General features: G+C 46.2%; 1 long non-coding RNA gene across 16 annotated transcripts in view; it reads right to left on the bottom strand.

Annotated features, from left to right (window-relative positions):
* Positions 1–305: 305 nt before the first annotated feature.
* LOC148005798 (uncharacterized) overlaps positions 306–26,869 on the bottom strand; it is a 55,079-nt gene continuing 28,515 nt past the window's right edge. The window contains exons 1-9 of one of the 16 annotated variants that reach the window (XR_015620216.1): positions 19,126–19,346; positions 18,882–18,987; positions 18,551–18,744; positions 5,124–5,257; positions 3,556–3,696; positions 2,081–2,158; positions 1,692–1,823; positions 1,356–1,564; positions 306–583 (exon numbers count right to left, since the gene is read on the bottom strand). This is a non-coding gene — a long non-coding RNA (uncharacterized LOC148005798). The other 15 variants (XR_015620219.1, XR_015620217.1, XR_015620214.1 and 12 more) reach the window with 15 other exon arrangements.

The following is a 26,869-nucleotide window of genomic DNA, read 5'->3' as shown; positions in this document are numbered from 1 at the left end:
CCTGGGACTCTGTTCAGAAAACAGCTTCCGTGCTCTGGATGAAAGACCAGGATGAGCCTCACATCTGTGGACCTCAGATCCCCATGCCGACTGACTTCAGTCAGCCACTTTGGCCTATACCAGGGAGTGGCTACAGGATTTAGGGAAATATCAAAACTAAGACAAGCAAGGGTTAATGTCTCTCTTCTACAAAGGGACAGGAGTTCTAACTAGAAGAAACTAAAACTTATCTGGTTTTTGTTGTTGTTGTTATTGTTCAGAAATTAGAAGAAGTAAGGCACTCCCATAAGCAAAGAACTCTTAGATTGAAGTCAGGAAAAGTCCTTTATTGCAAATGTCTACAGAAACATCCTGGTATTTTAGTGGACTCTGGTGCCTTTCAGGAAGACTCTGGCTGGATGAACTGGGAGGGCCACCAGTGTTCTCAGGACAGTGAATGATCTTCATCCTTTCTGGACAGAGTTTGTTCAGAATCCTCAAGTCACATCATTCCAAGGTACAGGAGCACCATAGCCGAAATGTAGTCTCCCATAGTTAATGCTGTCAACTTGTCAGAACTTAGGTTGACTGAAGAGATGTGCCTCTGGCATGATACAAGGGATCATCTGGATTAGGTTCATTGAAGTGGGAAAACCTATGCTAAATGTGTGCAGTATTATATTCCAGTGGGCTAGGGTCCCAGACTTCATGAAGAAAGAAAATGATCGCTCTCCTTCCTGCATGCTGACACAGTGATACCAGCTGTCTTATATGGCTGCCACCACACCTTCCACACCATGACAGAAAGTGCCCCGAAACTATTCTCCAAAATGAACCACAAGGGACATAACTAAATCAAGCTCCTTGCACTAGAAAAGTAGGAGAGACCGGATAAACTTCTGTAAGTCAACCAGCCCAGTGTGCATATGCACATCATGAGTCTGCCATGTTCCAGAGCAGCCCGTGGGATGAGGAGAGGATGGGTAACTGCTGTGTGACCCTGGGAATCTCGCTGGGCCCCACACTCCATGTAGTCTACATGGCCCAACACGCCACACAGAACTCATGAGGCTCTTCCGTTCTCAGTCTTATTTTACCTCTTTTCCATAGGGATACTTTGGTAGGCACAGTGACAGATGAATAAACTGAGGCCTGAGGAGATAATAAAGTACTCAAGGGAAAACAGCATCTGGACCAGAGCAGACCTGAGGTTCCAAACTGTGTCTGGCTGCCTCCGTCTCCACTGGCCTTTTCTTGTACATTACCAACAGCTACCAAACATCCACGTCCCCAGCCTGCTATTTTTCAATGCTTCTCCATCCCATTTCCAAGTCCCTAGGCTAAAATTCAAGGGCAAACACAGAAAGATGAGGTACCTGGCAGCAAACATAAAAAGAACAGGGCTCCAGGTGGCAGAACGCACCCGCTAGCAGGTGGTTAGGGCATGGCGTCTTCACAGTGATAGGACAAGGCAGTCTTCATCTGAGGCAGAAATGATCTCTGTCCTGGAAGCCCTCGAAGAGCAAACCAGAGCACAAGAAGCCAGTCATGGTGGCATATCCCTTTCGTCACAGCGCTCAGGAGGCTGAGGCAGGAGAATGACAAGTCTGAGGCCTGGACTACATAGTGAGTTACCAGGCTAGCCACTGAGTGCCAGGATAGATTTCAAATCAGCCAACTAAGACACAAGAGAGTACATAGGCAGTTCTTACCAATGCTCAAATAACCCATATCTGTAAGTTCTGGCCATCAGTGACAGAGCCTTAGTCTAGGAGATGCTCTCCACACAGACAATTTAGACCAAAGTTCAGGATTCTGAAAAATGACAAAAAAACAGCTTGGACCTATCAACCAAAAGGAAAAAAAAATCCAATGTTAAATGGCAGGTAAGAGGGAAAGAAGTAATTTATCAGGAAAATGATAGGAAGTCCAATAACCAGAATGTCATTTTCTCACTACACAAAGTAGGTATGTAGTCTTCCCCTCCCCCAGTTCCTCTGTAAATAAGGGGCTAGTGCTATCTGTGAAATAATTTATGATCCGGTGTGCTCCATTGTAAATGGCTGCTGTGTTTGCCAGCTACACCCCTGAGCACACTGACCTTCACAGGTGAGCTTTGCGTTTATAGCACAGAATATTGTTTTACTGCTCCGGCCCAGGCAACTCGCGTACTGGACACCTGTTGGGAGGGAGAGGGGGATCAAGCCCTCTGTGCTTTCGGGAAGATGGACCCACAGAGGAACAAGGTGCCCCTCATGTGACCTAGGCAGGTCAAACAAACTACTAAGTACATGGTCAAGTTTGGGCCGCAAGAGATATCCAGGCCCAAGGTGAGCCAACTCAACACTCCAGACTGAGGGTTGGGAGCAGGAAGGCAGTTTGAGGACTGGAGAATTCTATCAGTTCTGTCAGAAACCAACAAGCTGGAATACAAGGCAAGCATTCAAACAATGCCAAGGGCTAAACTGGGATAACCTAAATACGCTGGGAAGTATGGCAGGCCGGAACAAGAGAAAGATTGACACAGGAGCCGAAGGCCCAAAACTACACAACCCCGCTGAGGCAAAGTGAGAGGTGTCTGCAGTATGGTCAAGAAGCAAATTACGGGGCTGGAGAGAGGGCTCAGGGGTTAAGAGCACTGACTGCTCTTCCAGAGGTCCTGAGTTCAAATCCCAGCAACCGTATATGGTGGCTCACAACCATCTGTAATTTGATCTGACACCCTCTTCTGATGTGTCTGAAGACAGCTACGGTGTACTTATATATAATAAACGAATAAATCTTTTTTTAAAAAAGAAGCAAATTATGTACTCAAAAGTTGAGTGGAGCATCAAGGGCAAGGCTGAGGTAAAAAAAAAAAAAAACCATATCCTTTGCTTTTTATTTTACAGCTCAATCTAAAGTGGTAATTGTTATCTTCATCATCACCATCACCACCACCACCATCATCATCATGTATGTGGATTTCAGAGAGTGTGGAGATGGAACACGCACCCCTAGAAGGATGATTACAGGTCTGGGGCTGTAGCTCAGTGATAGAGTTCACATCCATCAGCTTCTGCATGTAACCTCTAATACTTCCCTTACAAACAGTCAGGGTTGAGTGGGAGATGACTTAATAGGTACAAGCACTTGCCACCCAAGCCTGACGGCCTGATTTTGATCCCCCAAAACCCACAGTAAAAGGAAAGTTGACCTCTACATGAACACAGGGACATGTGTACATCCACACCCACATACACAAGTACACACTCAATAACAATAGAAAGCTTTGAAAGAGTTAAAGAGAGATTTACTAAGTATTCACATGGATCCGTGGACTCACTTTTGCTAGGGAGGCAATCAGGTCTCCATCAGACACTTAACCCCTGATTTAAAACAAAACAAAACTCTTGAATTTTGAACCACAAGATGAGGCCTACTCCACTGGAGAACACACAGAGGCATACAAAAAAGTAAAGATAAGGGCTAGATCTGTGGCTTAGTGGTAGAGCTCCTGCTTCTCTTACATGAGGCCTAAGGTTCAATTCCTTCCACTATTAAAAAAAAAAATACCACTCTTGAAGGACTCCTTGCCTTCACACAATGATGAAATCAAGGACAGAACAGTTTCTTCACATGGAGGTCCTGGAAGGAGGCTTCTCTCTCGGCCGTAGGCCTAGTCAAATGAGGAAGAGTCAAATGGGTTGGCCTGCAGTTGCCCAACACCCTGGGCCTCTGGGGAGAAAGAAAGAGGAAGCTAGCCATTGTGTCCAGACCAAGTGAGAAACTTAGTGCTTTCCATGCCTGGTGTTTTCAATTCTGGGCCTTTGAAGGCCATTTTAATTTTTTAATTGAAAAAAAAATTACAGTTGATGACCTGCCAATTCCTCACACACACAATTATCATTGAAGGCCAGACCCCCACTGCCTTGTAAACAGTACACTATCTTGAGAAGATCCAAAGTTAGTGAGGTAGTGGTTTCTTCACATGGGTCCCTATTCCCCTGACTATGTGCACATCAACACCAGTGAAGCCTCAGACTAGATCTTCACACCATAACCTAGAGCCCAACTCTGAGGCTGGGTCACCCTGACACTCATGGATATCGTATTGACTTGTAACTCTGACTACTAAATAAGGGTAAAGAGTATGAAGTAGAGTTCAGAAGTCTCTAGACTACTTGCCTAGCACTTGCAAGCCCTGGGTACAATCCCCAGCACTGCAGAGTGTGTCTGTACACACATGCACACCCGTCTCCATAAGGATAGAAGTGAAACTAACAACAGGACATTCAAGGGTGAGAGAAGAAAGTCCAAAGTGGATGTGCCTCAGAATCCCAGCCAGCAGAAAGCTGAGTGTTCTACTGGCAACAGCAAGGCATAGTGACATTGGCAAAGACCCTGAAGATCCCTGAGCCAAGCCACATGCCACTCACTTCCAAGTTTCGCTGTTCTCCCATCCCCCAGGAAGGAAGTGCACTGTAAAAGAACACAGAGCACGGAAAGAGCTCTCCCCTGGCTTGTACAAGACAGAAAGAAACAAACCGAAGTCAGGTTGATCTCTGAAAACTCCAGGTCTATGGGCTGTAAACCCCCTGATCTAAATCTATCCTGATTGTTCACTATTGGGGCTGTGATAAGGCAGTTACTTACTGAGCATTTGCCAAATAAAATTCAACTAATAAACAAGATGTGTGTGACTCTGGTTGCAACCCAGTGAGTTGTTATAACCCCTAAAGAAGGGAAACACTAACATCCACCCATTCATTCTTTATACATATTTGATGAGCATCTGACTTTGGACTGCAACATGACAGATGCTGTGTGTGACATACTAGGGAGAAAAAGCAGGGGACAGGTTAGACATGGTCCCCAACTCTCCCCAGGTTTACAAACCAGTAGGAGAGAACAAAGGTAATGGAGAGGCCCAAGATAAGTATAGATTATAGCAATGCTATGAAGAAATAGACAAGGGGTGGAACAGAAGTTATTGGTAAGGCCGACTTGACTGGACAGCCAGAAGAGCTTCTGAAAGGGGGGTCTTTCAGGAGCTGAAGGGTGGGAAGAAGTGTCATCCCAGTTGAGAAAAGAAACACGTGGCTGGTATGGGAAGGATTCAATGTCTGGACAAGAAAGGAGGATGCGAGAGGGAAAACACTCACAGGAGATATGGAGTTCAGCTATCTGTAGGCACGTATCACTTCACGTTCTGCCAGTACAGCATTCTCCCTCCTTCTTTAGCAGCAGAATGACATTTTTCTTTGACATGAGACTTGATTAGTATCGATTCCTCTTCCTAGGATAGAGATAAGACAATAATCTATGCTTGGTTAATCTATCCCCACCAACCCCCAGGATCCCCATCATTCACAACATCAAGTCCTCTTATGCCTGGGCCATCAAGACACTGTATCAGGTCAATAAACAGAACCTCGGGGTTGGGGATTTAGCTCAGTGGCAGAGCGCTTGCCTAGCAAGTGCAAGGCCCTGGGTTCAGTCCTCAGCTCCGGGGGAAAAAAAAAACCCTCATCTGCAGCTGTAGACACAAGGGGAAGCTGTGCACATGAACAAAGTCAGACAATGGCCAAGCAGAGCTGAGACAGCCCTCCAGCTCCTGTGTGAACCTTCTTCTAGCTGTCCCTGGAGTTTTTGTCTTTGTGAATGATTAAATCTCTCCTATTTCTCCCTTTTCTCCACCAAACTGAAGACACCATTTCTATGACAAAGAACTCAGATGTGCTGGGAGCTGGGTGACAAAAAGAAGACTAAGAATGGAAGGAGAGAAACCCATCAGGGAGCTAAACCAGGGGACAGAGAAGAGAATCTGAACATCTCTGTGCAGAACCCAGATCTGAGAAGCAAATGCTTGTTCTAGCAGGCACAGCCTTCGTACGTGGTCCATAGACATCTCTAACTGGCCTGGGGTATGAGGCACCCATGATCTGTGTATGTGTCTTCGTTGGCTTAGATCCCTCTATAGGCCTGAGTTATCCTCACTCTGTCTCTCAGCTCATGAGCTCCTGCATACAAGTGGCTTCCGGGAAATAGATCAGGGAGTTCTGACTCATCTTCCACCCCATTTCAGCTTTGATTATTATTTTTTTATTTTCTAAATGATTTAGCTTTATTTTGGGGCATAGATGTTTTGCCTACAGGTTATCTGCGTGAGAGTTATCATGTCCTCTAGAACTGGAGTTACAGACAGTTGTGAGCTGTCACGTGGGTGCTGAGTACTGAATCTGGGACCTGAGGAAGAGCAGTCAGTGCTCTTGAGCTGTCAGTGCTCTTAATCACTGAGCCATCTCTCCAGCCTGCGCATGGTAATTTTTTCACATCTCGTGTCACTTTGGCCTCTCCCAGAAGTATACACTTGAGGAAGCTAGGGCCTGTGCCTGTCTCCTTTCACTGAATACAGCCTGGCACTCACAGGTACTTGGCAAGAGTGTGTTAGAGAAATGCTTCTCTCCCCACCCCGCCACAAAGAACTTATAATAGTTTTAAGAAATAGGCATGTTTATCCGAAGATGCATGTGTGTGCATTAACATCACATAGAGCCAGGTGCGGGGCATACACCTGTAATCCCGGCACTCAAGAGGCAAAAGGATCACAGGGTTGAGACTAGCTTGAGCTACATAAAGCCATCCTGTCTCAAAACAAGCAACATCTAGGTATGGTGCCCCATGCCTATAACTCCATCACTTAGAAGGTAGAGGGTCAAGAGTTCAAGGTCATGCTTAGACACATTGTAAGTTCAAGGACAACCTAAGCTAATTGAGATCCAGGAATGGAGGGAGGGGTGAAGGAGAGAGGGAGGAAGGGATGGAGAAAAGGTGGAAGGGAAAATCATGGGGTACTCCATAAATCTGCATAACTTGTATGCTTCCATTAAAATGTGGATAATAAAATAATTATAATAATATAGATAGAAAGAGTCACTGCACGGTAAGAATGGAGACCCATAATAAGCAAATGACCAATGGTGTCTCTATTTAGGGCATTTATAATCTGAGAAAAATGCAATTAGGAAGTTTTGGGGATATGTCTGAAAGCAATGTCAGTTGATAACAGATGAACAAGCCACTGCATGGATTGTACCAATATTTAGAAATGAATGCATGCCTACAATTGAAACCTAAGTATACATGGAGAACTACAGGAAGGGAGGTGCAAAAATAAACAAGCGATGTGGAAAGCAGGTAGATCCGGGGAATTTTTTTTTATAGCACTTTTTATTTCCTTACAAGTTGATTTAACAGTAAGTAGGTGACATGGAATTGGGCAACATGCTGACTCAGAATAGAACATTCTAGACTATTGAGGCTGTAGGAGTCATGCCAAGCTTTCTGAATAACTTGAAGGTCAAACAGGAGCCTCAAATTAGAAGCTCCCAGTTCAGTAGCTGGGTGGGGCGTTATGAGCCTTTAACCCCAACACTCGGGAAGCTGACATAGGAGAATCACGAGTTCAAGGCCCACCTGTGCTACAGAATAAGATTCTGTCTTCGAAACTCCTCCTGTAAAAGAAAGGCCTGCCTCAGGTTTGGCATAAGTACTTAGCACATACAGTTAATAACAACTTCGACAGAAACCAATGAGCGCCTCTGTCTAAAGAAAGAAGAACAAGGTGATAGAGAGATGGAACAACGGTTAAGAGCATTTGCTGCTCCTCTGGAGGAACTGAGATCTGTTCCCAGCACTTGCATGAGGCAGTTCCCAAGTTTCTCCAGCTCCTGCTTCAGGAGATTCTAAGCCTCTGGCTTCCTCGGGTACCTGCACTCACACATACACACTCACATTCAGACACGTGCTTACACATAACTAAAACTAATGGAAACGAAACCGGAGAGAAAGGGGAGATGGCATAATGTGTCTCTAGCACAGCTAACATAACCCTGGAGAAATACTTAGTCAATCTTATCTTGAAGGTTTGGAAACAAGAACTAATACAGCCTAGGTTAACCTTGAACTTCTGATCTCCCTGCCTCCATCTCCTGAGTGTTGTGGTCACAGGTAGTACCACCATGCCCGGTTTATGTGGTGCTGGAGGTCAGACCGAGGACCTCATGCATGCTGGGCGAGCACTCTTCGATCAATGCTCCATACCTATGCCATGCTTACGTTCTCTGCTGAGTCTTTGTTTCTCCCTGTGCGGAAAAAATCTGACCTTGGCCTTATAGAGCTCTTAGGTGGCTGCTAGGCCAAAGGGAGCAACTCCCAAGACCTCATCCGCATCCCAATCATCCCTGCTAAGCAGAGAGATCCAAGGGAACAAAAGCTTCAATCAAGCCTCATATTTTTCCACCCCTTGATCTGGTTGGTGCAGACTATTCTTTTATTGTTCTTAACTAAGTGCAGGGGAAAGGCCTTTTAATGGTCAAAGAAGGGAAGAAAGAAATGAATCACTGGGTCCTTCAAGAGAGGGGACTTTTTAAAAAAAAATTATTATTCCTGTGCAACATCAAAAGGACACTTAATAGTTGCAAACTGGTTTACAATCACTTACTGGCTGCTCCTGGGGTGCCATGTCAAAGAAGCTAAGCCTTCCTCTCTTCAGAAGGTCACTGTGTGCTTGGGGCTCTGGATAAATGATAGGTCAGGTACCATCAGTGCCGCTTATGTTAGAGAAGAATCAGGAACTGAAGGATTAGCAGGACCTAATGCAAGTGTCAGACAGCAAAGTGTCCTCCCAGTGTCACTCACATCTGTCTGTTGTGTCCATCCCCTCACAAGAAGGCAGTGGCCAAGGCACTGACCAGGGGAATGAGTTTGTAGTGGAGCTGAAATTCATGCCTTTCATTTGACCTATTCTATTCGGTCCCATTCAGGCTCTAAGCATTCCCTCAAGGCTCTCTGTGACACCGTCTAGGCCTTTCCCAGCCTCCCATCTTAGCTATTCTCACCATTCCTGGGCCATTATACAATGAATGCTCTGCTTGGAGTCCCCACCCATCCAATGAATACACTGACATTCTAACTGGAAGGTGGTGCTCTGGTCGGGTGGGGCTAGGGCAGGCAATTAGTGCCTTGTGAATGAGTTCCAGAAAACTCATTCACCTCTTCCACTCTCGGAGGGCCCAGAATTATGGCATCATCAAGTAAGCAGAAAGCAAGCCCTCCTTTAGCCGAGCATTGATCTTAAACCTCTCAGGCTCTACAACTGTGAGAAATAACCCTCTCTTGTTGATAACCTTCCCAGGATGCTTCACCCAAGGGCACTCTCTCACCTTCCCTCAGCTGAGTGAGCTGTTGATGAGGTGCTGAAAGGCTGAGAAGCCTCTCTGTGCTGGCCTCTCTGACTAGGGTCTTCTTGTCTCCAGCCCCATGAGCCATGAATGTCTGCTACTTGAGACATGTTAAGGATCATTCATCACTTCAGCCTGCACTAAGGCTCTCTGCTCTGCCCTTATCGTACTAAAGTCCCAACTGTCCCCCAAAATTGTATTCCATGGACATACTAAAACCTCCACCTCTGTACCCCCTGTGTGTTTAACTATGGGGACACTTACATACTGAATATTGGGGTTATGTCAATCCGTCAGTCAGCTCATGGGGGACACAAGCATGATTTGTTTCCATGTTCCTTACACCTTACATTGGGTCTAGTTCAGTAAACACATGTTATGTTGGAGGGGAAAGGACACAGTACTCATTATGTGACGTAAATAATAGTAGGTAGCTGAGCCTGGTGCTGCAGGCCCGGAACTGTTGTACTTGAAAGACTGAGGAGGAAGCTCACGAGTTCAGTGCCCAACTCATAGGCATGAGATCAAAAGCAGCCTGGGTAACTTAGGAAGGGTCTGTCTCAAAAGTAACATAAAAGGCAGCTAGGATGCAGCACAATGAAAGAGTGCTTGGTTAGCATTTATGAAGGCCCAGGTTCGATCCCCAGCATTACACAAATAAACCCAAGCCCCAACAAGGGTTCTTCGTCATCCTAGGCTACATAGTGAGTTCAAAGGCAGTCTATGCTACATGAGACCCTGTCTTAAGAAAGACATTTTTTTAACAAATAAATTTTCTTTATAAAAGACTGCTAAGGGTTTTTTTTTGGGGGGGGTGAGGGGAGGTGTGGAGGGGTATCTCGCAGAGGTGAGAACTTGAATTTGATACCCAGAGCCCACGTAAAAATGCCAGGACATACCTTGTAAAACCAAACCCGGCAACAGAGATAGAGGGATTCTTGTGGCTCAGTGGCTAGCTCCTATAACATGGTTGGTGTGCCTCAGAACCATAAGAGACCCTACTTCAAAGAAGGGGATAGCATTCATTAAGGATGACACAAGAGGGTGCCCAGTACCACACACACACACACACACACACACACACAACAAGAGAGAGAGAGACATGCACACACATATATTCATGCATGCACTATATTTAATATATATTTATTAAATTATATACTTTATATACTATATAATTTTATATAAATAAATACATATATAAATCATATATATATTTCTAAAGGCCTGGTGTTTCCCCACAGGAAGTTGTAAAGTGCCACTCTAGAAGTCAGCTGAGAGATCCCCACCTTCCAGGTGAAGAGAATGAGACCCAAAGAAAGAGTAAGTCACTTGCCTAAGCTCAGCACCACTGACAAGAGACAAGTCAGGAGAAACTGTGACAAATGGAGAGAACCGTGAAACCGCTTAGCAACTGATGACAGCAAAAGCACGGGCCTCAGACAGATGTGGACTAGTGCATGAGCATTACAAGTAAGAAAAAAGGCATTTCCCAGCATCACAACGGCCAAAAATGGGGGTGGGTGGACAATTAGACATTGTGCCTCTGCCAAGCACTACCTGTAACACAGACAAACGACAGACAGACAGACAGACAGACAGACACACACACACACACACACACACACACACACACACCGAGGAAGAGGATGGCCCCTCCTGACGTCATGTTCATTTTGTTGGTTGTGTGGTTCGTTTGTTTTGTTTTGCTGTTTTTTGAGACCAAGTCTCCTGTAACCCAGATGTATCTGAGGTTAATCTTGAACGCCTTGGTCTGCATGCCCAGACCCACTGGGAAGCCTTACTTCTCACATGCTTTCCCAACTCACATCACAGAGGTTCTTTAGAGCCCGCCGGCCCGGCAGCTCCATTACTGGAACTATATCCACTAGGACTGAGTCTCCTCCTTCTCAGAGCTGATGCTGGCCCTTTCCAGAATGTTCTTAAATAACCTCCTCATCTTATGCAACTGCAAAAGCTCTGTCTGCCTGAGAAGTTTTGGAACAGAATACTGCTGTAGTCAAGACTCTGTGTTTCAAGGACTAAGAATTTATTTTATTTCAGTTTTTTTGAGACAGGACTTCTCTGCACAGCCCTAGCTGTCCTGGAACTTGCTCTATAGACCAGGCTGCCCTGAACTCAGAGATCCATCTGCCTTTGCTCCCGTGTGATGGGATTAAAGGTGTGTGCCACCACCACCCAGCAATTTCAAGGGCCAATACTCATGTTTATTTTGTTGGTTATGTAGCTTTTTTAGTTTGTTTTGCTATTTTTGAGAGTCTCCTACAACTCAGATGTATCTGAGGATAATCTTGAACACCCAATCTTCCTGTTTCCATCTCCTGAGTGCTGAGTTTAGAGACAAAAATCACCATTCCCCATTTTATGAGACACTGGACTCAGACTCTGGTGCTTTGTATAAGCTAGGCTGACCTACATCTCCAACTCGACCAAACTCATTTCTCCACGGAGGGATGGGGCTGCTCTTAGACTCACACAGACACACAAAGAAAGTAAGTAGAGGCCACATTGGGGGCTGGAAAATCTAGGTACTTTACCCACAAAGTTTACTAGAACCACTTTCTTTCTTCTTTCTTCCTCCTCTTCTCCCCTCCCCCTTTCTTCTTGTCTTGGGAGTCTCTTCCAGTCTTACACACACACACACACACACACACACACACTCACAGAGAGAGAGAGAGAGAGAGAGAGAGAGAGAGAGAGAGAGAGAGAGAATCTAAGAATTAGCTGTGTGCTTGCTTCACCCACACCCAATTGCTGTTCGTTCCAACCTCAATTCCTGGCACCTGAACCCATGGAACAAAGTACCCACTAGGTCCATTTCTCTGGTCCCAAGTCTAACTTCCAGGAAACAGAACCCAATTAGGTAAGCTCATCTTTACAGGAAACAGTCCCAATCAGTGGTCTCTAGCTTACCTAGGAATCAGCTCTTGTAGGGTCCAAGGTCTATCTCTGGTCTACAAAGCTGTTGCCAACAAAAGCCAGGTATAGTATATATACCATGTCTGCTTAGATGCAGGAGACTAGAACATCTAACATCGAGAGACTGCTAAAACTTCTATTCATGACTCAAATCCCTACTCCAGCAATGCTTTATCTGTTACTCTTGCTACACAAAGGGAACCCAAGGATCTCTCACCAGGTCCTCACTAAACTATGTTAGCCCTGAGGTCCTGACCACACTATAGTCACCTTTGTAGCAGGATGCTGGGTGCAGAGGAGATCTAAAATCAGCCCAGAGTAGAAGATTTAATGAAAAGCCAAGTGAATCATCTTGAATAAAAAGGATGAGTTGTGCTCTGTCTGCTCTAGAGAAATTAAAGCAAATGTCAAGGCCAGGGAAGGGCGAGAAGTTAGATTGAGAAGTATGAGATCTTGGCATGATATGGTGGTATGCCCTCGAACCACGGCCCGTTTGAGGTAGACGCAGGAGGATCTGGAGTTTAAATTTATCTTTGGCTAGCTAGCAATTTGAGAGAAGCCTCAGCTCTCAATATCTTGCCTCTAAATGTAAAAATCATAGGAGGATTCTACAAAGAAACCTTAAAAGGGGGTTGGGGGAGCATTCCGAAGGAAGATATAAAAAAATGTTTGATGTGCTAGGAGGTAGCTCAGTTGTCACAGTGCCTGTCTAGCATGCATGAGGCCCTGAGTTCAGTCACTCTCATTGTGTAAAATTGGACATGGTGGCACATATCTGGATTCCCAGCTCTTGGGAGGTAGAGGCAGAAAAATAAGAAGTTCAAAGTCATAGACCAATGAGATGGCTCAGTGGGTAAAGTTGCTTGCTGCCAACCCTGACGGCCTAAGATTGATTCCCCAGACCCACACAGTAGAAGGAGAGAACTGACTCTCAAAAGCCATTGCATGACCATGTAGACATGCACATGTGCAGGTAGGGTGATGGATTCCAGCTTGAGGTCAACATCCATGTCTGTAAAATGGATCGAGTGGCAGCAACTTTGCTACCAGACTGAGAACATAGGAATGGTATAGGAAGTGTGCCTGGCAGAGGACCTGGGATGAGTCAAAGGGGAAAGGTCAAAAGTGCCCATGCCCTCTGGGTTAAAGGAGCTCTTTCAGAAGTAGCCAGACCACTCCAGGCAGACCTTAGTGTCAAAAGGGAGTGTTCAGGGTACTTGGGCACATCCACACTAGCTTTGCCCTCACGTCCTCCTTCTTGGGGCTCTGACTCCAACTTGGGAGTCTGAGGCAGCAGGGTTGTCTGTGTGCTGCTGGCTGACATCAGGAGGCCTGTGCAGGCCAATAACAAAGTTATGATGTTAATCATTACAGTGCTGTGTCTGTTTCTGTCTGGGAACAAGGCATGGTGATCTTTGTTCCCCTTCCATAAAGATGAAAGGTGAGGTGCTACAGAAAGTGATGAGTCCCAGCAGGGAGGATGGCGTGCCTGCCTAGCCATCTGACTGGAAGGACGTCAACTCGCTTCTCCCTGTATTCTTCTTGGAGTCTTTGGAGAGTGAAGACTGAACCCCTTGCAGGCAGAAGAGCAGGGAAGCAGATTTGCTCCTACAGGAAAGCCAGTTGTCTTAGCTAGGGTTTTTAGTGCTGCAATGAAATACCATGACCAAAAGCAACCTAGGGAGGAAAGGGTTTATTTGGCTTACACTGCATACCATACTTCATGAGCACAGGGAGTCAAAACAGGAACTCAAACAGGGCGATTACCTGGAAGCAGAAGCTAAGGTCATGGAGGGATGCTGATTTCTGGCTTGCTCCTCATGGTTTGCTCAGCCTGCTCTCTTATAGAACCCAGAACCGCCAGCCCAGGGACGGCCCCATTCACAATGAACTGGACCCTCTTCCATCAATCACTAATTAAGAAAAGGCCTTCCAGGCTTGTCTACAGCCCTGTCTTACAGTGACATTTTCTCAATTGAGAATCCCTCCTCTCCAATGACTTCAGCTAGTGTCAAGTTAACAAAATCCTAGCCAGTACACCAGGCCAAGTCATTCAAAGACAGTTTCATGTAACTGATCGGCAAGAGAGTTTAAAGATATGCTAAAGATAGATATGCCTAAGTGGTATAAAAATGTATCCTCACCAAAAACAAACAAATAAACAAAAAACTCAAACAGAAATGTACATGTGACATTATTCACAACCCCCAGAAAGGGGGAAATAGGCTAAGAAGATGGATGTCACATAGAAAGGCTTTACACACAGTTCTAATAACCTGAGTTTGATCCATCCCTTGAAGTCATCAGCGTGTGCAACCTGTAAGCCCAGCATTCCTACAGTGAGTTAGGAAGCGGAGACAGGAAAACCAACCGAAAGCTTGTGGCTATGCTCTCCTGGAGTCCACTGCACAATGCAGACACCAGAGAAACACTACCTCAACCAGGAAGAAAAGAATGGACTCCCAAAGGTTTCTTCTGGCCTTCACACATAGCCATGGCATGCACATACACACATAGATACACACCATAAATAAATAAACACATTTTTTTCAGGGTGAAAACTACTCTAATTCCAGCTACATGGGAGGATGAAGCAGAAGGACCACAAATTCAAAGTCAAAGTTGAGCTACGGAGTCAGTTCAGTCCCACCATGAACAACTTAGTGAGACCCTGTATTAAAATCAAAAGCTAAAGGGTCAGGGATGTGGCTCAGTGGCGTGGCACTTTTGTAGCATGTGGGAGGCCAAAGATGATGTGCCCAGTACTAAAAGAAATGAGAAAAAGTGGAAGGGAGGGAGGAAAAGAGGGGAGGGGGAAGGAAGGAGAGGGAAGGGGGGAGAGCTTAAGGGGTGGAAACACCACAAAGGGCCCAAATGTTCATCTCTTAAGGTAGAATATGGTCCATTCCAGGCTAGGCAACTCCATAGAAACAGCTGGCAGGTAAGGGTTGCCAGGAGTGTAGGGGAAGGGAATAGGAGTTGATTGCTAATAGTTGTTGGGGAGATGTGTATGTCTATGACTATGCTAAAAGGCCTAGCATTTATCACTTTAAACAAATAAGCTGCACTGCGTGGAAACAGTACGTTTGACACAGCTGCTTGGGCAGGTCCCACCTACATTCATGGTCCTCCCCAACCTTTGGCAAAAGACTAGGCCCTGAGCTTCATTCTAGTCTTGAAGAAGGCAGACAACGCCTGGTCCTCACAGCCTTCATGTTTTCCTAAGACACTCTGCAAAATTAAAATAGGCAAATGCAAGCGTGATGAAATTCTGAAGCAAACACAGAGCCTGAAGAGAGCATCCTTGAGAACATAGAAGCATGCTCAGAATGGGAGGCATGCCATGCAAAGACTAGCACGTGCAAAGGGCATGGGGTAGGAAGAGCTTGTGCTAAAGGCACAGATATAAGGTTAGGAGGGCTGGAGCACAGTGGTCCCTTCTTCTATGTCCCACTGGTTCCCTAAGTCTCCTCATCAGGGAGACAGTAGCAGTCATTCGTTCAGTGTCCTAATCTGTACTGGATGTAGACACCCAAATATGACTTTCCTTTCCACCATCTACATCCCCTCCTGTCATACGGATGAAGTCTACACCTCCAGCCTGGGGTGTATATGTAATCTACAAAGATATCAAGTACGCCTGTACAGTTCTTCTGCCAATAGTGAGTCGGAAAGACACATGGCCCTGAATGCTGTATGGCACCGACCACAGGATCCATCTGTGATAGCTTGTGAACTGTCTCCCTTGAAGAAATGTGACTTGCCCAATCCATGTCAATCCTTCATTGACCAGTGTGTCCAGAAAAGCTACCACTGATGTGGCCAGTCTCCAATGACTGCCTTTGAGCAGGCGCCAGACTTATCTACCAACTGGTCTGAGTCAGACAGCTCTGGTAGAAAATGAGATACTACTGTGTATTTCATTGTTGAGGTTTTCTTTGTATCTAGGGTGTGTGTGTGTGTGTGTGTGTGCGTGTGTGTGTGTGTGTGTGTGTGTGTTTGTGTGTGTGTGTGTGTTTGTGTGTGTGTGTGTGTGTGTGTGTGTGTGTGTGTGTGTGTGTGTTTGAAACAGAGTCTTCTATAGTCCAGGCTAGCCTTAAACAGACTGTAACCGAAGATAACCTTGAACTCCTGTTCCTCCTGATGCCTCCCAAATGCCTGGCTCCAGATGCTATTGATAAATCAGAAGCTTGACACTGAAGCTCATCTCTGCATAGATTTGCTTTTTTCAGCCAGAGTGCTGGTCTTTTTTCTCTGGCAGCAGCAAGTTTCTGATACTGTTTCTGGAGCGTCACGTGTGGATAACAGGGTCCCACAGTCCTCGCTTTGGCCATGTTCACACCATTAGGAGACAGAGGAATCTGGATTGGAATTGCCGAAGTCTGCCTCCAGATTCCTAGTCTTTTCTCTTTTTAAAGATCTATCTGTTCTTTTTTTAATACTTATGAATATTTTCCTATGTGTATATGTGTACCCCACATGCTGGCTTGGTACCCAAGGAGGCCAGAAGAGAACATCTGATCCCTGTCTCTGAGGCAACTCCATCTCACAGATTTTCAAAAACCCCATGAATCCCAGCTTGGCAGTACACAAGGGCGTCGAGTGGGTCTTGAGTCCAAGAGAGCTGGCTATCCCTAAGTTGTCAGGGCAACTCCAGAGACGCTGGCCTGGAGACACACTTGTCTCCCACTCACCTCCTCCACCTCCCCTACTTCTCAATCTACCACATGACAAATAGCCTCTATTTCACCAGGGGTCATCAGGGCTAATGAACACTTAGTGTCTTGTCCAAGCTCTGGTGCATCTTTTAACTTAAAACAATAATAATCAGACTTCTCATTTGCTGTACCGTTTTGTTTTTGCTTTGTGGTTTGGAGAACTTTTTATTTTTTAGACATGGTCTCACTATGTTGCCCAGATTGGCTTTGAACTCCTGAGTAGCTGGGACTCTTGACCCACATCACCACATCCATCTCTCTGGTAAATTGTATACATCTTGTGTTTTTCTCATGGAATCTCTTCCCAGCAACCTCTCAGGTCAGTGGTATCACCCATCTCATTTTACAGTTGAAGAAAGGAAGACTAAAAGAGATACAATATTGCAAGTTCAAGAGGAGAAAGCTATTCATTCACCCATGAGGACCTGAACTCAGTGACGTCACAGCAATGCCTCAGAGCCTCATGAGACTGGCTCCAATCTCCAACACCCTCCTAAGCCCTTCCCACCAATTCAATGCAAGTTCATCTCTGGGTGGCCATGCCTTATGACCAGGACTATATGGAGGATGACTAAAGCCATCCCATAGCTCTAGACAATCCCAGCACCTGTTTAGAGTGGTGACCCAGCAATTACTCAGTGGACCTGAAGGACACATATGTAGCTTCCCTATGTGCTGGGAATGAAGACAAGCAATGAGTGCTCCCAGGCCATACAGCACCAGGCAGTCAGAACTAGGCCCACTTCAGCCCTAGGCTGAGCTACATAATAAGTTATCTCGCCTCTGGGAGGCCAGGCAGCACTGTGTCTACACAGGAAAACCAAGGTAGATAAATGCAGGAATTCACAGCCCTATAAAAAATGAATTAAGATAAAGCACATACCCTTACTACTTAATGAGTGAGCTTTACGGACAGCAATGCATGACAATGACTCAGAGGAACATAATTATCTTATCGCAAGTTAAAGGCAATCGATTTTCATTTCTAAGCAAATACCATATTCCCTCCATCCTAACACACCTAGTTTTTTGTGGGGGAGAAGGGTTGGGTGGTGGTTTTTTTTTTCAACATTTGGCTCTTTCTGAAGTACAAGTTACCCACAGATGAGTAAGTTGACTATGCGCCCTTCCTCCTCCCCAAGGCCAGTGTGTTGAACTGAGCATATGAACTTCAACTATGTCTCCTTTCCTCTCTCACCTCTGTGCTAGACTAAGCAGCCATTCCCTCCCCCGACATGCCTCTCTTTAGTTCAAGTGCCGAGAAGAAAGCTATGCCTCCCTGTAAGCCTAGGAGACACCTGGCTTGCCTTCTTCTCGCCCTAGATCGTGCAGGAACTGACTTGGGGAAGGATGCAGTACCTAGGAAAACTGAGGAAGAGAACACTTCTTCCTCAGCCCAAGACCATCCCAGGAAACCCCGATTCCTAGTGTGAAGAATGGCAGAGTTAACTGAGCCTGGATCTGGCCAGCTGGAGTCTGCAGCCGCTCACTTCAATCCCCTTGTTCATGCTCCCTGCTCTCTGCCCAGAGGTCCTTGGCTTGCCATGAGAAGAGACATAGATGCTGCCTTCTTGGGGGCAGCGGGCCAGTGTACACTGGGATCATGTCACAGCATCTCTGTCCTGAGCCCACAACCCCTTCCTTCTGTTTCATGATGCGCCACCCACAATCCTCAGGGCAGATACTAACCTCTTCTGTAGGCTTCTAGTGTATGTATGGGGCTTCTGTCCGTCATGTCCTGAAGACTCCTGACCCTCTCCTACAGTTATAACAATGGGGTTCAATTGTGAAAAGAGGTCACAGGGGTTGCCTTCTGCACTTGAGAGACTGGGACAGAGTAAACATCTCAGATTCCAAAGCAGGCTGGGCTACAGGGTGAGATCCTATTTAAAAAACAAAACAAAACAGATACAAAAAAGGCAGGACTAGGGATGCAGTTTACTTGGTAGCATGCTTGTCTACAAGCCTGAGGCCCCGGTGCCTTCCCGGTGCCACATAAATTAGGTGTGGCCATGCCTACCTGCAACCCCAGCACACAAGAAGTGGAGGTTTGCAGATCAGAAAGTCAAGGTTCTTCTTAGCTATGCAACGAACTTGAGACCAGACTGGGATATATAATTCCTTGCCTCAAAACAAAACAACAACAAAAAAAAAAAACAAAAAAACAAAAAACAAAAAACAAAACAGTGTGAGAAAACAGTCAGCAGGTTCCCCAGTCCAGGGTCAGGCAGTCCAGAATGAGAAGTACTAGGTTCAAGCCTTACCCTTCACCCTTCCTCTGTGTGTGAAGTGGGCGTAACCCCTCCCGCCACTTGCAGGTATCACAGCAAATCTCTCTCAAAGTTTTCCTGTGTTGCAGAAGCCACAGGCTCTTTCCCAAGAGCCCTCAGACAGACAGTTACAGCTTTCTCTTATGCTTCTCGACAAGATGTAGCTCTGTTGTTCCCCTCGGGGCAGAGCTAGAAGATGGAACCAGGTCCCCAGGCTGAAATGTGGGTGGGGTGTCAGGGGAAGGTGAGAAGGGAAGCCGCCTACAGTGTCTTCAGCATGAGTTCCATAAAGGCTGGCAGGTAGCAAGCAAGGGAATGAGTTGGGAAGAACTGACCCCACAGAGCACTCAACCAACCAGCAGGGCATCTCTACAGGGCAGGAGATCTTGGCCCAGACCCAGACAATTGGATACGCCATCCTCGTTCTGTCACCCACAAGCTATCTGACCCTAGGCCTTGACTTACTTGCCTATAAAATGGGAACACTAAACACTGCTTGGCACCCAGGGTCCAAGAATCCTTGGAACAATGCCCAGTGCCTAGCTAATTCTATGGTCTTGTTTGCTACTGCCCAGAGCTTGAAGTACATTATTATCTTATAGAATCTTCACAAGCCTGGGAAGAAATAATTATTCCATAGATGAAAAACCTAAGGCCCAAGTCCTTGTGCTGGGCTGTAGCAGGCCAGGGGTTTAGAAGCCCCTGCTCTTACTGACCTCAACTGTGCTGTAGCAGCTACTCCCTACCCCTGCCCCCACCCTCAACCCCAACCCCACCCCCACCCCCACCCCTGCCCCAAGAGAGTCAGAATAAGATAATGTCGAGAGAAAATGGAAGTAAAAGAGGTAGTAGAGAAATGGACACACTGGGAACAGCTCAAAGCCTGAGAGCTGGCAGCAGGAGAGGCTGGGGGAGGGGCCTTTCCATCTTGAACTTTGCAAGAGGGACACTAGCTATAGGCTGGGGACCAGCATAGACCTTCAAGCTTTTGCCAGCAAGTCTCTGAGCTTCCACCTGCTGCAGATCACACCCCTAGTCAGCAATGTCAAGGAGACAGAGAAGAGCCGAAAGATAGACCCGGCCAGGAGTCAGCATAGATCTAGCTCCAGGGTTGACCACAGCTCAGAGGAGCCCTAAGACACCCTTTCATTCCTAGGCTCCAGGTATCACATCATCATAGCAAACAGAGAAGATGGCCTAGAGGGGACAGAGACACCACCCATCCTGGCACAGGTTGCTAACACCTGGCCCAGCAGCCATTTTTTGTCATGACAAGGGTCAGCAACACAGCCCAAGCAGAAGCTTGCCTCCTCCTCATTGATATACACAGGGTTCTGCTTTAGGTCAGCCCTAGCTAGCAATTTACACTATTCTAGAAGCTTCATTTTGCCTTCTGATTTAATAGGTCTGAGGTACAGAATGACAAGATGTGTGTGTGTGTGTGTGTGTGTGTGTGTGTGTGTGTGTGTGTGTGTGTGTGTGTGTAAGAGAGAGAGAGAGAGAGAGAGAGAGAGAGAGAGAGAGAGAGAGAGAGAGGTGGGGGGGTGTTAATTCCATAGAAAACATGCATCCAGTGTCTTAGGCCATGCTGCCTCTCAGGACCAGGAGACGAAGCTAATCACCAAACAGGTAAATACCTTCTGGGGGAGAGGGGCACTGTTCACTGGGAGGTCCTGCTGTCTGGTAGGGGCAAGACATAGCAGGAGCATCTAGGGTGAGTCTACATGTAGACTCAGGTAAACAAGGATCTCCCTGGGGTGCCTCTGAGAGCTACAGTCCTTTCCTGGTCATCAGGGGGTTTGGAAGAAATCTTTTGAAAGCAATTGCTCAGGATGGTCTGCCCCTCCACTCTCTGCTCCTACGACATGCACAGACGCACACCTTGGGAGCTTCTCCTGAGCTTGAGAGTCTTTCCTTCTAAGCACTGAACCTCTGATCCGCCCAAAGAGGGGCTGAACCTGTGTCACCTCGTGATCCTCAACTTGTGGCGACTTGAATCATGAAAGGGCTGCTCAGTGAAACATGGATTCTGGCTCTCGTGGTTCTCTGGAACACCGAGGTGATAGGCATCTAGACGACTCCTGACTGTCCTCTTCATCAGATGAGACGTGGGAGATGAAAGGACCTTGGAACCAGCACACCAGCAATGATATCGGTCTTATTATCCCCCATAAAAATGGCACCAGTTAAATGTCTCTCTGGGAAAGGACATGGCTGGGGAGCTCCTAGTTTTAGCGGGAGTGCGCGTACGTGTGGGAGCACAAGTTAGGCCAGGAAAGCCATCTGGACCCTGAAAGACCTGTAGCTTCAGGCACCCCTCAGCAGCACTGGCCTCGTTGGCCTCACTCCCTGGCTTCGTCAGGGCTGAGCAGGAAAAAAAAAAGTGGGGCGTCCTTAGTACCCCAGTCCTGCAGTTGCCCAGCTGTCTGTTAGCTGCAGCCAATGGGTTACCAGGTAGGACGGAAGCCTTGTCCGTCCTGCCGTAAATGACCACTGGCTCCAGGCTGGCCACCCGCCCTGGCCGCCCGCACGGAAGGGCCGGACTTTACCCAGCAAATCGGGAAGGAACTGGAGCCTCTGAACTTGGGACTTGGGCTCCATCGATAAGGCCAGTGGACAAACAGAGGGCAGGGGCCAGAGCTCCCCTTTATACACACAGAAGCTTGGCTCCAGGCTGATACATCAAGATCTTTGCCCTTTAGTTCAAACAGGAAATCTTAAAATGGAAAATGAGCTGCGTAAGGAAGGGGCGCGGCCACCAGCCTACAGGGAAAGACAGCAGGTTGTTGGCTGAGAGTCCTGGGGCTTCGTGCAGAAGGGAGCTGGGCTGCACAGGGTGTTTAAAAGAATTCACCAGCTGTAAATGCCAGACAGCAAGCAGGCAGGTGAAGATGTTCAGTGGGCAGCTAAGAGCAAGGGAGAGTCAGGAAGCTGGCTTGAACCAGAGCCTGCAACTTCTTCCGGGTGGGGTCAGCTTCTCCTTCCATAAATAGGGCTGGCAATAGCATCCCCTCCACGAACGCACAGGTAAACGAATGTCGTGAAGTGCCATCCCAGGCACAGTGTCTGAATGGCCAGCTTTGCATCCTAATGGGGCCCCTCCCCAAGAGATATTTCACAATCGAGAGGGGAAATCCAAAATAAGATCTCTGGCTCCCCGTGCCACCCCCGTACACCTCCATGCTGCACAGTTCAAAGCAAAGAAAACTGGGGGAAGGTAAATAATTAGAGAAGCTGAGCGGGTCTCCCTACTGGGGGATCCAAGTAATTATTCACCTCTAAATTACTCCTCTCACATTAATTCCACCTCTAGATCCTTCAGACAAGAGAAATTCATTTATTTACGTCTCTAACCCGGCTGCTTTGGTAAACATCCCAACAAGTTTGCATGGCCCATTAAAAGGGGGAAAGAACGAGACAGCAGGAGAGAGGGAAATTAACATGTGGTCATTACTGGCATTTAGAAGATTACCTCCAAGGGTAATTAATGGGGAATCAAAGCCAAGGCAGACCTCATACTCAAAGGGGAGACCATGGCAGCCAGGAGGGGCCTGCAGGAAGCCTTGGCTGCAGATGTCCTGGCGTCCACTTGCGGGATGGAGCCTTCCAGCAATCTTCCTTTCTTCCCTAAAGCAGTGGCGTGGGCTGCACTGACTGTAGAAAGAGCTCTTCCTATGCGGTGAGGTCATTCTTGATTCTTACCCACCTCCCTCAAAAACTCAGGCCTCTCCAGAACATTCCCAAGCCAACCTGGCTATTTCTGGACCTGGCACATGGACACTCATTAAGTAGTTACTGAATGAATGGATCCACACAGCTGTTTGTTTTAGTGCCATAAAGCCTCTCAAAGTTGCCTAAGCCCATATTCGGCCCCCACCCCTGCCCCACCCCACCCATGAAACTAACAAATCAAACAAGGTAATCATCTTCCAACTCCAACCAAAGAGGAGAAAGTTGTAATTTAGACAGTTTTCCCTAGAGCCAGACAACTGAGGGACGAGGTGAGTCCCAGATCACCTGTGTGTCCCTGGAGAAGTGGATTGACATTTCTGAACTTTAGCTTCCTTGTCTACAAAAAGAGAATGGAAATAGCAGCTCCTCCCTCCGTACAGGCAGGTGCATTGTGGGTTACTGGAGAAATACATACCATCTAATAAGCATGCACTGTTAGCTTCAGTGATGCTACTTATGTCATCCTGCCAACGTTCTTGGTGTCCTCAAATGAAAGACAAAGGAACATCTTAGAATGTATTGTGAATACTGGGACCCACTTGCCTCTTAAACTCAGTCCTCACCACTTCCCAGCCCTCTTCACTCTAGCCACAAAGTCCTTTGGTTTCTCAAAAGCTTTTTCTACCTCCACAGCTAGCACAGGTTGCATCCCAGATGCTGGTAGTCCAGGGCGAAGCCCCAGGGGAAATGACTTCACAGGAACCCATCTTGCAGAACACATATGAGGCTAGAGTCTGGCCTCTTTGGCTGGCCTTTCTAAGCATACATGTTGTCTAGAAGTTTTCTACTCACCTTGACACACTCAACAGCCTTGTATTCAGGAACGTGACTGAGTCAGCCCTGTTTTGAAAATGAAGGAGCTGTGGTCTCCAGAGAGGGCAGTGACCCATTCATGATCACCATGTAGTAACAGAGAGGACATTTTCTGAAGTTTCCCAGTCTGGAATACAGCTCGGAAGCTGGCATTTGCCTGGTAGTCAATAAGACCCTGAGCTGTAGTCCTCAGCACTGCATAAAAGCAAGAGTGGGGGCTCGTGTCTATAAACCCAGAACCTGGGAGATAGAAGCAAGAGATCCAAAACCCAAGGTAAATGTGGGCCGTAAAGTGAGGCAGAGGAGATTAGAGAATCAATGTCAGCTAAGCCAGACAGAGTGGTGCAAGGCTGTAAATGCAGCTGCTCTGGAGACTGAGTCATGGAAATGCCAAGTTCAAGGCCAGCCTGTGTCTCAAGATGAGTTCAAGACCAACTAAGGCAGTTTAGTGAGACCCTGTCTAAAATGTAAAACCAGAAGACTGCAGAGATAACTCAGTGCTGGAGAGCTGTCTGGCATGCATGAGGCCTGGTATTTAATGCTCAACACCAAAGGGGGTGGGGCATGAAAGAAGGAGAGATGGAAAAGAAGAGTAATGAAGAGAAATAAGAAGAGAAGAGATAATAGGTCAAGTTGAGGCAAACATAGACATCGATATTAGGCCCAGAGACAGCTCCAGAGAACCTAGAGGGGACTCAGAACCAGGAGCTAAGGGAAGAGATGTGGTGGGGCAGAAATTGGAAACACACAATGGCAAACAATGACAGCAAAGCTGTCACCACGATCGTCATCCCCAAAACAGCAATGTGCACTTACTCAGCATTTTCCTCCAAGTACATTCTATGGGCCTCGTTTTAATATTTCACTAAAAGGATAAATGATCTCACAATGCTAGCAGGCATGTCAACAGACATGAATAGTACAAGGGCAAGGCCGGCTCTAGAGCCCAGCCCAAGGCCTGGCCTGGTGCCCTCAAGAGATAGCAAGAGTAGAGAAAGAAAGAAATGACAAGCTAGCACAGATGTTATGGGGAATCCCCAGGATGTCCTTAAACTCATATTTATGAATAAGCTCAGAGTATTATTATTGTCATCTTACTATTATCTTGTTTTCCAAATGACTGCCTAAGCAATTATGTAAGTTAAAAATAGTGTCTGAGGAAACCTGAGCCCCAGGACCCTCATGCTTCTTAAACACTAGTTTCTACTTAGCATCTTTATTGAAAGGATTCGAAGGCACACATATAAAGTAACATCTGGAATACAACTCAGTTGCCTGATTGCTAGCTTAGCATCCACAATCCTTGGGCTAGATCCCCAGCACCATATAATCCTAGTGTGGCAGCACAACACATTGCAGATAGGGGCAGGGGGATTAGCATTTTGAGCTCACCCTCATTTATGTAGGGATTTCTAGGCCAACCTGAGCTAAATGAGGCCCTGCCTCAAAAAAAGAAAAAAACATATTATTTTTCACTTCAGACATGAAATCTGTCTACCAGGCTACCATGTCCAAAACTGTTAAGAGACATAATCTCTAGGCTGCAGTCTCTAACCACTAAAGAATAGATCTGGAAATAAATAAGGAAAGGGTAACAAGAGTAATGTGGTTTTGACAGTGTCTGAGTATAAATCCAAATAAGGCCAAGATCACAGAAGAAATTAAACTGTGCCTTTGAACATGATTAGAACTGCCGCTGACAGACCCATTTGCCCAAGCGTACACACAGCCGAACAAACTCCATAGATGGGTTATGGACGGGTTTGGATGGAAGGAGTGCTAAGGTTCTGTAAACTAAATATCCAGTTTAAGGGTTTGGGAAATAAACACAAAACAAAACAAAGAAAACGTTAAAACCAATACAGACCGGAGTGGAGATCACTGGGAGGTAAGACGCAACAAGCCCAAGTTTAACAAGGTCAGAGCTGGTTCTTCATCAAGTTTAAAATGATTGATAAATTCTGAGAGAGAATGATCGAGAAAATTATAAAATCGGTAAGCTTAGACAGCCAGAGTCAATGGTCTGCAAGGAAGCTGAGGCAGGAGAACTACAAGTTCTAGGTCAACACCATCAATTGATAACAAGACTGGAGAGAGACAGAGAGAGACAAGAGAGACAGAGAGAGAGAGAGAGAGAGAGAGAGAGAGAGAGAGAGAGAGAGAACTTTCAGTGTAGCTCAGAGGCTAGAACATGAGGCCCAGTGTTCTGTACAATAATGATGACAAAAGTCATCATTGGGATGCTAAAAGTGGAACATGGGTGCCGACGGTGTAATGGTGAAGGAGTTATAATCAATGCTTGAACGAGTGGACTGAGATGCAGCTCAGTGGTAGGCTGCTCACCAGGCATGTACAAAGCCTTAGCTTCAACACCTAGAATTAAAAAGTACATACACTGTGAGTGACTTTATGCCAGTGAAATTTAAATAGATAAAAGAGATCTTATACTTCTGTACAATTATGATGTGCAAAATCCACTAAAAGGAATTAGAAATTCTGCCTTTTTCTTTAACCATAAAGCCATATATATGTGTGTATACACAATATACAGTATATACATATATGTAATATATAAATTACACATATGGGTATAACATATAATATCTATTAGACTTTTTAATGGCTAAAGAAATATATTAGATTATCCTAAAGATAATTTAATATTTAACATATATGGCATATAATGTAACATATATCTTAAAAAGAACTCCCATGGGTCTAGGGAGATGATGGTTCAGTGAGTAAAAGCGCTTGCTACCACTAGCTGAGGACCTTGCTTGAATTCCTAGCCCTCATGTGACAAGTTTGATGTAGTCATGTTCCTGTCTATGACCCTGGTACTGTGGGGACAGAGAAGGAAAGTCCATCCATGAGACTTGACGGGCACCAGTTGACCTCCAGACTCAGTGAAGACCCTGTCTCAAACGAATAAGGTAGATTGAGATAGAGTAGGTCCTTAATGTCCTTTTCCGACTCCCAGCACATACCTGCATATATAGGACACGTATATCATATAGCACAGCCTCAAAAACAGAACTCCCAGGTCCCACAATTCCAACACATGCAGCACAGAGAATAAATTTCCCATCCATTTGCTGAAGAAAATATACCTATGTGAGAAGAAAAAGAGAAAGAAAAGAAAGAAAGAAAAAAAGAAAGCTAGCCAGCCTTGTCACCTGTGAACCTAGATGCA

The sequence above is a fragment of the Rattus norvegicus genome, chromosome 5, assembly GCF_021556685.1.
Source record: "Rattus norvegicus strain SHRSP/BbbUtx chromosome 5, alternate assembly SHRSP_T2T, whole genome shotgun sequence".
In the NCBI taxonomy this organism is placed as follows: Eukaryota; Metazoa; Chordata; class Mammalia; order Rodentia; family Muridae; genus Rattus; species Rattus norvegicus.
Note: the sequence above shows the minus strand (reverse complement) of the source record. Positions and strands in the feature narration are given on the sequence as shown.